The 16220-nt window shown below is 37.5% G+C and overlaps 1 protein-coding gene across 4 annotated transcripts in view; it reads right to left on the bottom strand.

Moving 5' to 3' along the window:
- NME7 (NME/NM23 family member 7) overlaps nucleotides 1-16220 on the bottom strand; it is a 273460-nt gene that overhangs the window by 178504 nt on the left and 78736 nt on the right. The gene's annotated exons all lie outside the window — the stretch shown is intronic.

The following is a 16220-nucleotide window of genomic DNA, read 5'->3' as shown; positions in this document are numbered from 1 at the left end:
GGCTCAGCACAACAAAAGCCAAGAACAGCTATCATGGCTGAAATGAGATCACAATTTTAAAACAAGGACACCCCCAAGAAAAACAAAAATAGAGTACTGGGTAGATAGACCAGAAACTGAAAATTTTGTAATAATAGGCAAATAGGTCATCAGAATTACAAGTCAATGCCAGGTTACTACAGAAAACAAGTCAATCACACAGCCACAAAGCAATACTAAGTTTCTACACCACAGGGTATTGCCAGCTTCAATACAGGGTGAGAGTCTAATTTTGAAAGAGGCAGTCCCTCTTGTGGAGGGTAGAATAAGCACAATCCCATTAGAAGTAGACTTCATATTTTTAGGAGATTTTCATGAATTATACAAGAGCTATACATGTTATAACTCATCGATGGAAATTTGTTAATCTTCTAGGCAAACACAATGAAAAAGACTGAAAAAGTAACTCAAACCATGGTTGCATTAGTTCCAACATGAACAAAACAAATCTTTTCCCTTTGTTTTTTTTTTTTTTTAAGATTTTATTTATTTATTTGAGAGAGAGAGGTAGTGAGAGAGAGCATGAGTGGGGGTAAGGGCAAGCAGACTCCCTGCTGAGAAGGGAGCCCAAGGCAGGGTCTGGACCTAGATCCAAGGACCCTGAGATCATGACCTGAGCCCAAGGCAGACCCTTAACCAACTGAACCACCCATGCACCCTTCAGTTTTTTGTCTCTTTAAAAGACATAAAAGAGAAAGATTCTTGGAGTGCCTGGGTGGTTCAGTCGGTTAAGTGTCCAACTCTTGATCTCAGCTCAGATATTGATCTCAGGGTCATGAGTTTAAATCCCACCTTGGGCTCCACATTGGGCATGGAGCCTACTTAAAAAAAAAAATTCCCACAGCTAGTCTTTTATTTAATATCTTTAGAAAGATGTTAAATTCTTAAATTTTGTATTTTTTGTCTCAGTTTTTTCAAATGAGTACATTGATCTTTTTTATTTCAGCTACCCAAAGTCACAGTTAAGGAAATCCACAAATTTAGACATCTACCTCAAGAATATTGTTTCTTCTAATGATTTTAAGTGGTTCTGATTTCCTCAGCTGACAAGACCTATATTGTCATTCATAAATAGGCTTAAAAACAGACATAATGCCAACAACATGGGCCACAAATTATATAACTCCTGCTGCTTGTCTGTTGGAAGCACATACTATCTTGCCCTGGGTACAAGCCTCCATTTTTGTTCGATTTTCCAGTACAGTCCTTATGTAGGGGGCAACTCTCCTGTCTACTGGTTCTCAAAATGTAGTCCCTGCAAAAGCAGTAATAGCATGACCATGACTTGGAGATTTGACGGAAATGAAGACCTACTTAATTGGACACTCTGGAGGTAGAGCCCAGGAATCTTTATTTTAATAAGGCCGCCAGATGACCTAGATGCATACAACATTCGAGAACCAGGACTGTGAGACAGATCTCTGAGGACAGCAGGGCATCACAAAAAACATTCTCCTGACCACGAAAAAAGGTAATGTGACCCGAAAAGCCTATGATTTTAATTTTCAGTCATATTTTTCCTAAATCACACTACTCCAAACCTATACAGTCTTAACAAGGAAGTCAGAAAGATGTTAAATTCTTAAATTTTGTATTTTTTGTCTCAGTTTTCTCTACCCTCTATCACTCAATTTTTAAGACCATTCTTCATCAGAAAACATGCAAAATGGAAATAAAAAGGTGTATAATGAAAGTGTCTCCCTCCCATCCCAGCATCTCAGTACTTCTTCTCAAAGGCATCACTGTTAGGAACTTCTTATATATTCTTCTAGGAATATCCAATATATATATATTCTATGCCTCACTCAATTTCTATGTATTTACTGTAAAATATAAAAAGGATGTATTTTGTGGTAAAATATATAACAGATAAGCTCATTTTCATAAGCAATTTTAAAGTGAATATCTATGGTAACCACCACTAAGGTAAAATACTGCCAGCACCAGAATACTGCCAGCACCACAGAAGCCCTCCATATGTGCCTCCCCAATCACTGCCCTTTCTCAGCAAATACCTGATCGGAATAACCTTTCCCATGTACTTCTTTATTCTTTACTACATATATATGCATCCTTGGAAAACATAATTGACTTCTGCCTATATCTGAACTTTTTATGAATAGACTCATACGGCATATATCCTTAAGTCTTGATTACTTTGCTCAATTTCATGGTTATGAAATACATACATGTTGTTGGGTTTGGCTCTGTTTGACAGAGAAGGAAGAACACACCACACTGCAAATAGAATCTCTGAATGGTGGGAGTGAGTGGTTTTTAAGACATTTGTCTGTATTTCTAAGTTTTCTATAATGAAGATTACTAATTATTAATACAAGAAAAATTCCAATAAAAACTATTAAGATAATTCCCCAGCTAAAACTTAGCATTACCCACCTCTATATTTCTTTGGTGTCTATTCCTTAAAGGGAACATTCTGGTAGTTCCAACACTAAAGAACACAGTTCCTAAAGAAAACATTCAACATTATTTAATTATGTACCAACATAAGATGATTTTCTTAGTGATGACTTTTCCTCAAGAACTCAAATTGGAGAGATATATACACAGATATAGACATATATCTACATAGAGCATAATTTATCCTCACTCCATACTTGGGAAGAATTTGAGGTATGTGCATTGAACCACATTAACAGCAATCAGATTATATAAAAACTATCATTAATACAAAGCCAAATGTTGTACAACTCACAGTGGAAATTTCATCTTCTTGCTCAGCCTAATGTTTATTAAGTAAGATTTGGCTTCTGCAGCAACTTCTTACTAGATATGTCTCCTGAGGCAAGGAAAACAAGAGCAAAAACAAACTATTGGGACTTTATCAAAATAAAAAGCTTTGGCACAGCAAAGGAAATGATTAACAAAACTAAAAGGCAACCTACAGGATGGGAGAAGATATTTGCAAATGGCATATCTGATAAAGGGTTATTATCCAAAATATATAAAGGGCTTATAAAATTCAATACCCAAAAAACAATCCAGTTAAAAAATGGTCAGAAGAATAGACATTTTTCCAAAGAAGGCACAGATGGCTATCAAATACATGAAAAGATGCTCAATATCACTCATTATTAGGGAAATACAAATCAAAACTACAATAAGATGTTACCTCACACCTGTCAGAATGGCTAAAATTAACAACATAGGAAACAACACAGTGTTGGCAAAGATGTGGAGAAAGGAGAACCCTCTTAAACTGTTGGTGAGAATGCAAACTGACAGCCACTGTGGTAAACAGTATGGAGGAAAAGTTAAAAATAGAACTACCCTATGTCCCAGCAATTGCACTACCAGGTATTTACCCAAAGGATAAAAAAATACTAATTCAAAGGGATACATGCACCCCAATGTTTATAGCAACATTATCAACAATAGACAAATTATGGAAAGGACTCAAATGTCCACTGACTGATGAAAGGATAAAGAAGATGTGGTGTGTGTGTGTGTGTGTATGTGTATAATGGAATATTCATCAGCCATCAAAAAGAAAGAAATCTTGCTACTTGCAATGATGTGGATGGAGCTAGAGAGTATTATGCTGAGCAAAATAAGTCAGTCAGAGAAAGACAAATACCATATGATTTTACTCATATGTGGAATTTAAGAAAGAAAACAAACGAACATGGTGGGGGGAGGGAGGCAAGCCAAGAAGTTGCAAAAACTGCTGCAAAGAAGTTACCTACAGAGAACTCTTACCTACAGAGAACAAACTGATGGTTACTGGAGGGAGGTGGGTAGGGGCATGGCTTAAATAGGTGATGGGGATTAAGGAGGACACTTGTGATGAGCACTGGATGTTGTATATAAGTGACGAATCACTAAATTCTATACCTAAAGCCAATATTAAATTGCATGTTAAACAACTGGAATTTAAATAAAAACTTGGAGGAAAAAAAAGAAAAATACTTGGCTTAAAGTTTTCCTAACCTCAAATACAAGATATTCTAAAGAATAAGAAAAACAGAATAGAGAGTCTGAAGCATAAACCTACCCAAAATTTTAAGATTGATTCCAAAAACACCAGAGACATGTGAGCTCACTTCAATTTGCTGAAATGCAAATCATTAGGATTATCCAAAAGAGACACTGCAAACCATTCCTTTGGTTACTAGGCTATCCGGTAATAAGCACAATGAAAATAGCTCTGGAGAAGTAACTAGGATGAGTAACCCACTCCCCATTTTGCAGACACACAAGCCACTGTCTGTAACACAGGAATGTAGTAGGTCCAACATGGTGATAGGTTATGAATGAACTAACTGCCAAAACTAACTAATTGCCAAAGTGAGAGTCTTGAACCACAGGTTTTCTACAGTAAGAAGATATGTGAATAGGTAGAAAGGCAGAGTAAAGGCAGAGTACCATTTACTAATAATTCCCTCAAAAAGCAGTTACAGCAATCATGTCCCTTTAGCACTTTTCATCAGTGTCAACTCCTCCCATCTCCTAACATGTCATTTGGAAACCCAAGCTGTTTGAAGACCTTTCTGTAAGTTTCCATTTTTCTTTAGGTGTATGCCTTTTTTCTTCCTCATAAGAATCAATTATAATTATAATATATATATTTCTTTCAGTGAAACTAGGTTTCATTCTAATTTCATTAGCGAGAAATGTCAGTCTAAGGATTGCCTAGCCATAGATCAAACTTTTCTGTTACTCTTATTTAAAACCTGCTGCAAAGAAGTTAAAGAGTATTAGAGAAGCTGCTTTGGTAGAGCAGAGTGTCCTGGACATCCAAATCTTCCATCACCCCAAGAAATTCTCACCAACCTAAAACCAAGCTCAGGGGCCTACCTCTGAGCTATAGGAATAACTGAAAACCACGAGGTGACTCTTCTCTAGCCATCCCCTAACCATGGCTGTAATTAGCCTGCCACAGAGAATGAACTAAGAATTTTCCACTGGGTATAACATTTCATATGGCTAGCCTCTGATAGAGGCCAGTCACCATAGGAAATGCACAGTGTTCCCTGACCTCAAAACTTCTGATAATAAATGGTTCTCAAACTGAGTGTTCATCAAAACAGCTTTGTAAGATTTTTAAAAATGCGTATTTCTGGTCTCTGGTTCAAACTTACTGAAATTAGGGCCCAGGAAGGTGCATTTTAAACAGTGTGCCCAAGTGGTTCTAGTGCACACTAAAGTTTGAGATGCACTGTCTCCCAAACCACTGATTCAGGTTTGAGTTTCACATCCTAACCATGTTAAGGTCTTATACCACTTGAAGGAGACAACCACACTGATGGTCCCCAGTGAGCCATAATTCCTGGTATCATGCCCTGTATAATCCCCTCTCATACTGGACTCTGGACTTGGCCATATGACTTGCTTTAGCCATTAAGACATGATGCAAGCAGACACTGGATGAGCACTTAAACGTTGAGAATTGTCTTGAAATGCTCTTCTTGGAAGCCAGCAATCATGCCATAAATAAGCCGTGGATGGACTACTGAGTGATAAGATGCCAAGTGGAATGTTTCTGGAGGATGAGAAGAAACCTTGTATGTTCTAGCTCCAGCACAGCACCCACACTGAAAAAGCCAGGCAAGTGACCCCAGGTATACCACTGGAAGAATCACCAGCTGAGCCCAGGTAATCAACAGAATTATGAGAAATAATAAATCATTTTTAAGGAACTAAGTTTTGAGATGGTTTGTCATAAAGGTATAGGGCTGATTGATAACTACTGATTGCGGTCTTTAAAAAATGTATCATGTGATATAATCTCTAAAACTGCTATTAATACCTAATTATTTTGAACACTTACTATGGAAACTGCTCTAAATGCATCACATATATTACCATATTTATGCAGTAGATACTGTCACCTCCATTTTGCAGATTAAAAGAAAGAAGGCTTTAGGCATTCAATTCAGGTCATATCATTAGTATCATTAGTATATATTAGTATCTTCACATACAATTAGTAAGTGGCAAGCCACAGAACTATAAGAGGCATTCCAAACACTGTACACTAAATTAACCTTGCCATGTACAATAGGATTTTCACTGAGCTCTTTGCCATTCCTTTACCTAGATTCTTGTGTCCTCTAATTCAAACAGATGAGTATAGGTTTTTGGATTATACTACACATCACCAGGCTCTAAAGAGACCCTAAGGTTCCTCATACACACATCACAGTTGCTAGGTGCTAGTGCTTTGGCTGCCTAGCAACAGATGTTTCTTTATTCCAATCAGGTGTGAAGAGCAAGCCCTGACATCCAAAGATAAAAGATACCATGACTTGTCATTGCTTTGTCATTGATAGAGAGCCTATAATCATAAAGGCACACAGGCAAACTTGAGATAAATCTATTCACTTCTTTTTTCCCATAGTAACATATTCAAAAAATCAGAATGATCTATTCATCCTCCAAATGTCTCCAAGGAGACATCAGACACAATCAAGTTCATATATTAAGGACTTCTTAACTCTGAGCTTTTGAGACACTAGTACTGGTACTATACACTTAGAATGTGTGCATTATGTTATATAAATTATACAATACAGTTGATTAAAAAATAAAAGTTAAGGAAAGGAGAAATAACATTCTCACAGCAACAACTTAGAAGATGAAAGATTTTTTCCAGTGGCTGTTTCAAGCATTCTTTTGTTTTTTCATTTGCTAAAGCCTTTTCTTTCTTTTTTTCAAGCTCTTATTTTACTGCCAGTTAGTTAATACACAGTGTTATATTAGTTTCAGTGTACAATATAGTGATTCAACAATTCCATATATCACCCAGGGCTCATCACAACAAGTGCACTCCTTAATCCCCATCACCTATTTCACCCATCCCCCACCCCCTCCCCTGTGGTAACCATCAGTTTGTTCTCTATGGTTAAGAGTCTGTTTCTGGGTTTGTCTCTCTCTCTTTCCCTTTTCTTCCCTTTGTTCATTTGTCTTGTTCCTTAAATTCCATATAAGTGAAATCATATGGTATTTGTCTCCGACTTTTTTCACTTAACATTATACCCTAGTTCCAACCATGCTGTTGCAAATGGCAAGATTTCATTCTTTTTTATGGTTCAATAATATTCCATCATGTATATATCTCTTCTTTATCCATTCATCAGTTGACAGACATTTGGGCTACTTCCATACTTCAGCTATTATAAATAATGATGCTATAAATATAGGGGTGCATGTTTCCCTTTGAATTAGTGTTTTTATATTCTTGGGTAGATACTCTGTAGTGCAATTGCTGGACTGTACAGTAGTTCTATTTTTAACTTTTTGAGAAACCTCCATAATGTTTTCCACAGTGGCTGCACCAGTTTGCATTCCTACCAACAGTGCACAAGTGTTCCCTTTTCTCCACATCCTCGCCAACACCTGTTGTTTCTTGTGCTGTTGATTTTAGCCATTCTAACAGGTGTGAGGTGACACCTCCTGGTCCAATGTGTCATTCAAAGCTCTTGTTTCTTTGTTGATCTTCTGCTTAAATGGTCTGTCCATTGCTGTGAGTGGAGTGTTGAAGTCTCCTACTATTAATGTACTATTATCAATATGTTTCCTTACTTTGGTTATTAATTGGTTTATATAACTGGCTGCTCCCACGTGGAGGGCATAAATATTTACAATTGTTAGATCTTCTTTAAGTATGATATAGTATCCCTCTACATCTCTTAATACAATCTTTGGTTTAAAATCTAATTTGTCTGATATGAGGATTGCCACCCCAGGTATCTTTAAGGTCCATCAGCATTGTAAATGGTTCTCCATCCCCTCACTTTCAGTCTGGATGTATCTTTAGGTTCAAAATGAGTGTCTTGTAGACAGCATATGGATCCTGTCTTTTTATCCAATCTGCAGCCCTGTGCCATTTTATGGGAACATTTAGGCTGTTCACGTTTAGAGTGATTATTGAAAGATATGAATTTATTGTCATCATGTTGCCTGTGAAGTCCTTGTTTCTATAGATTGTCTCTGTAAATTTCTGTTCTGTATCACTCTTGGGGCCTTTCTCCTTTTATAGAACCCCCCTTAATATTTCTTGCAGGGCCGGCTTAGTGGTCACATATTCTTTCAGTTTCTGCCTGTCCTGGAAGCTCTTTTCTCTCTATCCATTCTGAATGACAGCCTTGCTGGATAAAGTATTCTTGGCTGCATGTTCTTCTCATTTAGTACCCTGAATATGTCTTGCCAGCCCTTTATGGCTGGCCAGGTTTCTGTGGACAGGTCTGATGTTATTCTGATGTTCCTCCCACCATATGTAAGGAACCTCCTCGCCCTAGCTACTCTCAGGATAGTTTCTTTAGCTGTAAAATTTGCAAGCTTCACTATTATATGTTGGGCTGTTGATCCATTTTTATTGATTTTGGAAGAGGTCCTCTCTGCTTCCTGGACTCGAATGCTTGTTTCCTTCCCCAGATTAGGGAAGTTCTCAGCTATGATTTGCTGAAATATATCTTCTAGCCCCCTGTCTCGACCCCCTCAGGGAACCCAATAATTCTGACACTGGAATGTTTCATGGCATCATTAATCTCTCCTTTTTTCATGTGCTACTAGCTGCCTATCTCTGTTTTCCTCAATTTCCTTCCTTTCCATCACCTTATTTTTTAGATCAAGTCTCCCTTCTGCCTCATTTATCCTCACTGTTAGAGTATCCAGTTTAGACTGCATCTCATTCATAGCCTTTTTTAGTTCGGCCTGATTATATCTCATTTCTGCCCTTAGAGATTCTACATTGTCACTAATGTTTTTTTTAAGCCTAGCTATTGACTTTATGATTGCTATCCTGAATTCTATCTCTGACACCTTGCTTATATCCATATCCATTAGTTCTGTGGCAGAGGATATTGTCTCTGTTGAGAGTTCCTCCTCCTACTCATTCTGTTGAGGGATGGTTGAGTGAGTGACCAGAGTCGAAAATATCAACCACAACCTAAGCAAGATGAACCCTAGCAAAATCAGAGTGGTCAGAAACCACCACTAAAAAACAAAGCCAAAATGAAAAACAAGAATAGAATTTAAAAATTTTTTTAAAAAAGCAAACAAACAAAAGGGGGAGAAGAAGGGGGGCTATAATCTCTCAGTGTGGACAAAGATTAGAGCAAAAAAGGACTAAAATGAGGCATATATCTACAAAAAATATAGGTGTGAAAAAAGACAAGTTAAAAAGCAACTATGAGAGGCACAAGATGGTGGAGTAGTAGTAAACCTAAATTTCTTCTGGTCCCAGTAATTCAGGTAGATAGATATCAAACCATTCTGAACACCTACAAATGCAACAGGAGATTGAAGAAAAGAATAGCAGCAATTCTATGAACAGAAAAGCGACCACTTTCTGGAAGGTAGGATGTGCTGAGAAGTGAATCTGAGGCAATATATGGGAAGACAGATCATCCTACTAAAGAATGAATGGGTTTATAGCAGCAATGTCCACAGTAGCCAAACTATGGAAAGAGCCAAGATGTCCATCAACAGAAGAATGGATAAAGAAGATGTGGTATATATATACAATGGACTATTATGTACCCATCAAAAGGAATGAAATCTTGCCATTTGCAATGACGTGGATGGAACTGGAGTATATTATGCTGAGTGAAAGAAGTCAATCAGAGAAAGACATGTATCATATGATCTCACTGATATGAGGAATTCTTAATCTCAGGAAACAAACTGGAGGGTTGCTGGAATGATGGGGGTGGGAGGGATGGGGTGGCTGGGTGATAGACATTGGGGAGGGTATGTGCTATGGTGAGTGCTGTGAATTGTGTAAGACTGTGGAATCACAGACTGTACCTCTGAAACAAATAATACATTATATGTTAAAACAAAAGAAGAAGATAGTAGGAAGGGAAAAATGAAGGGGGGGAAATCGAAGGGGGAGATGAACCATGAGAGACTATGGACCCTGAGAAACAAACTGAGGGTTCTAGAGGGGAGGGGGGTGGGGGGATGGGTAAGCCCGGTGATGCGTATTAAAGAGGACACATATTGAATGGAGCACTGGGTGTTATAAGCAAACAATGAATCATGGAACATTACATAAAAAACTAATGATGTAGCATATGGTGATTAACATAATAAAATTTAAAAAAAAGAATGAATGGGTCAACCAGGAAATTAAAGAAGAATTTAAAAATTCATGGAAAAAAATGAAAATGAAGACACAACTGTTCAAAATCTTTGGGATACAGCAAAGGCAGTCCTAGGAGGAAAGTATATAGCAATACAAGCCTTTCTCAAGAAACAAGAAAGGTCTCAAATACACAACCTAACCCTACACCTAAAGGAGCTGGAGAAAGAACAGCAAATAAAGCCTAAACCCAGCAGGAGAAGAGAAATAATAAAGATCAGAGCAGAAATCCATGAAATAGAAACCAAAAGAACAGTAGAACAGATCAACGAACCTAGGAGCTGGTTCTTTGAAAGAATTAACAAGATTGATAAACCCCTGGCCAGACTTATCAAAAAGAAAAGAGAAATGACCCAAATAAAATGCATGAAAGAGGACAGATCACAACCAACACCAAAGAAATACAAACAATTATAAGAACATATTAGGAGCAACTCTATGCCAGCAAAATAAACAATCTGGAAGAAATGGATGCATTCCTAGAGATGTATCACTACCAAAACTGAACCAAGAAGAAATAGGAAACCTGAACAGACTGATAACCAGTAAAAGAATTGAAGCAGTAATCAAAAATCTCCCAACAAACAAAAGTCCAGGGCCAGATGGCTTCCCCGGGGAATTCTACCAAACATTTCAAGAAGAATTAATACCTATTCTTCTGAAACTGTTCCAAAAAAAAATAGAAATGGAAGGAAAACTTCCAAACTCATTTTATGAGGCCAGCATTACCTTGACCCCAAGACCAGACAAAGACCCCATCAAAAAGGAGAATACAGACCAATATCCCTGATGAACATGGATGCAAAAATTCTCACCAAAATACTAGCCAATAGGATCCAACAGTACATTAAAAGGATTATTCACCACGACCAACTGGGATTTATTTCTGGGCTGCAAGGCTGGTTCAACATCTGCCAATCAATCAGTGTGATACAATACATTAATTAAAAAAAGAACAAGAACCATATGATACTCTCAATAGATGCAGAAAAAGCACTCGACAAAGTACAGCATCCTTTCTTGATTAAAACTCTGCACAGTGTAGGGATAGAGGGTACATACTCAATATCATAAAAGCCATCTATGAAAAACCCACAGCGAATATCATTCTCAATGGGGAAAAACTGAGAGCTTTTCCCCTAAAGTCAGGAACATAGCAGGGATGTCCACTATCACCACTGCTATTCAACACAGTATTAGAAGTCCTAGCCTCAGCAGTCAGACAACAAAAAGAAATAAAAGGCATCCAAATCAGCAAAGAAGAAGTCAAACTCTCACTCTTTGCAGATGATATGATACCTTATGTGGAAAACCCAGAGACTCCACCCCAAACTGCTAGAACTCATACAGGAATTCAGTAAAGTGTCAGGATATAAAATCAATGCACAGAAATCAGTGGCATTCCTACACACTAACAACAAGACAGAAGAAAGAGAAATTAAGGAATCGAGCCCATTTACAACTGCACCCAAAACCATAAGATACCTAGGAATAAATCTAACCAAAGAGCCAAAGGATCTGTACTCAGAAAACTATAAAATACTCATGAAAGAAATTGAGGAAGACACAAAGAAATGGAAAATCTTTCCGGATTTTTGTTGTGGTTGGCTTCCAGTTTCATAGTGTTGTGGTCAGAAAAGATGCATAGTATGATTTCAAATTTCTTGAATTTGTTGAAGCTGGTTTTGTGGGCTAATATGTGATCTATTCTGGAGAATGTTCCATGTACACTTGAAAAGAATTAGTATTCTGCTGTTTTAGGATGGAATGTTCTGAATATATCTGTTAAGTTCACTTGGTCCAGAGTGTCATTCAAAGCCTTGTTTCCTTGTTGATGTTCTTTTAGATGATCTATCCATTGCTGTAAGTGGGGTGCTAAAGTCCCCTACTATTATTGTATTACTGTCAATTAGTTCCTGTATATTTGTTATTAACTGCTTTATGTATCTGGGTGCTCCCATATTGGGTGCATACATATTTACAATTGTTATATCTTCTTTTGGATTATCCCCTTTATTATTATATAGTGTCCCCATTTCTCTCTTGTTACAGTCTTTGTCTGTTTTTTATGTTGCCTCTCTATGCAGGCTGCTGTCTCTTTAAGGGCAGCAACCCAGTTATCACTGCCCTCCTGGTTTGCCCAGTGCTGAGTCAGTTCACTTTTAAAGCTCCAGGCTCTAAGTTCCACAGGTTTTACAAACTCAGGGAATTCAGCCCCTCTGATTTTTAAAGCCAAACATTATGGGGAATTTTCTTCCTGGTGTGAGCTCCCTGGTGCAAGGGCCTGTTTCTCTGCCCTCTCCACATGCAGCTCCCTCCCACCTGTGGGCAGCTACCCTCCGTCTTTCTTCTTTCTGACTTTCCTAGCCTTTCAGATGCAGCTTCTTCTCTATATTTACTTGTGGAGTTTGTTCTACCAGTCTTCAGATCACTCTCCAACTTATTGACTTGTATATGGATGATATCTACTTACAAATATGGGAGAAGGTGAGCTCAGGGTCCTCTATCTTCCCAAGCTCCCAGTCTATTAAAACCCTATTTAAAGCACTCTAAAGTCTTTGCCTTAGAAAAAAGTCTGGAGAGCGAACAAGTTTAAATTTTATCAATAAAATTTAGAGTCCAGTACACATGCTAATATTTAGGCAGAACCAATTAAAAATATATATTCTATGGTATAGGTCAGTAAACTTTTTCTGTAAAGGGTCAGATAGTTAATATTTTAAGCTTTGCAAGCTATACTATGTCCAGCTACTCAACCCTGCTTTGTAGTATAAAAAGAGCCATAGACAATATACAAATGAATGGGCATAGCTGTGTTCCATAAAAGTTTATTTACAAAACCAGGCAGCTGGCCTGATTTGGCCCAACGCTATAGTTTGCTGACCTCTGACCTAGGGCTTTCAAATCACCAGAAAAATAAAAAGAAGAATGAGTTCAATAATGAAAAATTTATCCATCCAACAAAAGCCTGGAAAAAGGTGGGGGGCAGGTGGGGTTGGTGGGGGAAGCAGGGGCAAAGAATGAAAAAACTTAAAGCAAGATAAAAGAAAGGAATCCAAATGGATCAGTAACCACGATAAATGGCAATAGGTTAAATTCAACTATTATTCTAAGATAAGATTACTAGATTGCATTAATAAAATTTTTTTTAAATAAAATAAAATTTAGCAATAGTGGCTATAACATATGTATTAGAGGCAAAGGCCAAAAAAAATTTGAATAAAAGATATGCCACCCTTTAAGGTAAACAACACAAAACAATTAATGGAAATGAAGTAAGATAGCACATAATAAACAAAAAGATATAATAATCACATGTAATAATGTAGCTTCAGAATATACAAGGCAAAAACAGTCCAAATTAAAAGTAGGAACTGACAAATTCATAACAATGAGTAATTTTTTTTTTTTTAGATTTATTTATTTATTTATTTATTTGAGAGAGAGAGAATGAGAGACAGAGAGCATGAGAGGGAGGAGGGTCAGAGGGAGAAGCAGACTTCCTGCTGAGCAGGGAGCCCGATGCGGGACTCCAGGATCATGACCTGAGCCGAAGGCAGTTGCTTAACCAACTGAGCCACCCAGGCGCCCACAATAATGAGTAATTTTAACATGGAAGAATTTTTAAAAACTTTTTTTCAGAAGGTGATAAACCAAGCAAACCAAAAAACAAATAAACAAACAAAAAACAAAGGAGGAAGGCTGTAGATCTGAACAACAGATTTGAATCAACAGTTATTTATAAATAAAGAGAGAACAGTGCAACAATATCCTTCTTTTCAAGCACACACTGGCAATATTTTCAAAAGTTAACAAAGGATAGCAACAAATTTCAAAGAACCAATTATCAGAGACTACATTCTCTGACAATGTTCAGACACTAAAAGAGATTCTTAAATAACAAAGGAACTAAAACAAAATTTACGATGAAGAGTGCAAAATATTTAGAGAAGAATGACTGTTTCGCAATCGCAGTTTGTAGTATTGTAGAGGAAAGAGACAAAAATCATTAGTCAAAAATCAATATATAATATAGAGTGTATGGATTAATTAATATATAATAGCTAAGTGTGCTAAGGGCTCTGAAGGAAAAGCAGAGTGCCAGAAGAACATGTCACTTGGGAATCTAGCATCTTCTGGGGGTGTTAGGTTCGGTTTCCAGGAGGAAATGACATTTGGGGGTGGGGAAGGAGGGCATGCATATTCCAGACAAAAGGAAAAGCAAGGAGAAAGATCCTGAGGAGTGAAGGAATTAGGGGTACTTGGAGATCTGAAAGGCAGCCAGTGGTGGGAATGCAGAAGCAAGGGAGAGTAACCTCAAACAAGTGTAAATAAGTGATACCTAAAAAATGTAGGTTCCTGAAATACATAACGAAAAAAACAAGGACTGCTTTTAGTCAAATTAAACATCTTTAAGAATATAAAAAACAGGGGCAACTGGGTGGCTCCATCGGTTAAGAGTCTCAGACTCTTGGGCGCCTGGGTGGCTCAGTCGTTAAGCGTCTGCCTTCGGCTCAGGTCATGATCCCAGGGTCCTGGGATCGAGTCCCACATCGGGCTCCCTCCTTGGGGGGAGGCCTGCTTTTCCCTCTCCCCCTCCCGCTGCTTGTGTTCCTGCTCTCGCTATCTCTGTCTCTGTCAAATAAATAAATAAAATCTTTAAAAAAAAAAAAAAAGAGTCTCAGACTCTTGATTTCCACTGGGGTTGTGATCTCAGGGTAGGGAGATCAAGCCCCACAATGGGCTGAGGCTCAGTGCAGAATCTGCTTGAGAGTCTCTCTCCCTCTCCCCCTCCCCCCACCTCCCTCTCCTTCTCTAAACAAAAATAAACTAAAGCAGTAATTAAAACACACACACACACACACACACATATAACATTATTCCCATTTAACTGGAAAAGTTTTAAGAAGGTATTCTAAGTTTACAATTTTCAAGAACTTGTTGTTTGTCTCTTAACTGCCACTATTGACCAGAATGGTAGTAATTTCTCTAAGTCCTATCTTAAACTGTATTTTTCACACCCAGTTAAGATGTTAGGTATTAAAATCACCCTTCATACCACTTATTATATAACTTCTACCTGGAATGGCTTTCCATAAGCAATCAATTGACCTGGTTATTCATGGAATAGGGTAAATAATCCCAACTGTGAAATCAAATAGCTATGTGGAGTTCAGGATGTTAACTGTCCCTTCTAATTTTTCAATTCCACACCTATAAAATGGGGTTAATAATCAAACTTGATGATGGGAATTTATAGGGTTTAAGTGATAATCCATGTAGAGGCAGAATGGTACAATTGTGATACAATGATGGCAAACTTGGTAGAAATCCCAACCCCACCACCTAAGAGCTGTGTGACTTTGGGCAAGTTACTTAACCTCTCATTGCTTAGGTTTCCTCAATGTGACATGGCCTTCACATACTATCTATGCTATAGTTTTGAGAATAAAATAATTCACATAAAGTACTTAGCACTCCATAAATATAAACTGATATTAGTATTGAAACTGGTTTTATTGTTCTATAGTTAAGAGAAAGCCTAAATATCTAACAAGATTTTATTCTTCCCCTCTGCCCTTAGTCAAGTCATCACAACTGACAATCCTAGGGACTCATATTTTGCTTTAAAGGTTTTTAGATGCTGAGAGATATTAGCAAACAAAATTTCACTGTTCCTAAATAAACATTTTTCAATAGCCTTAACACATACCTGCTTCTTCAGGACCATTAAACCAGCAAGAATCTTGAAACTCCTTCTAAATCACTAATTTCATTTAAAGTTCTCATAACTTACAAATTCATTAGGGATTTTCACTGTTTATAACTGTATGCTACACTCAATGCATTCAAAGGCAAGGTCTTACATGTCGTTCAATGTACTTGGTGCATCTGTAGTAAATTCCAACTGTTTTGTTTCCTCTTTCAGATAGAACATAAACATTCACAAAACTCCAAAGCTGTGACATTCTAAGCAAAACTGGGCCCACTCCAAGAATTTTCATTGAAACAGAGTTAGATTTACGATGTTTACATCCAACGTCTTTGCACCAAAAAATTTCACGTCTCTTCC

The sequence above is a fragment of the Mirounga leonina genome, unplaced genomic scaffold (genome assembly GCF_011800145.1).
Source record: "Mirounga leonina isolate KUSES-001 unplaced genomic scaffold, KU_Mleo_1.0 Mir_154, whole genome shotgun sequence".
In the NCBI taxonomy this organism is placed as follows: domain Eukaryota; kingdom Metazoa; phylum Chordata; class Mammalia; order Carnivora; family Phocidae; genus Mirounga; species Mirounga leonina.
This window is presented reverse-complemented; position numbering and strand designations above follow the sequence as displayed.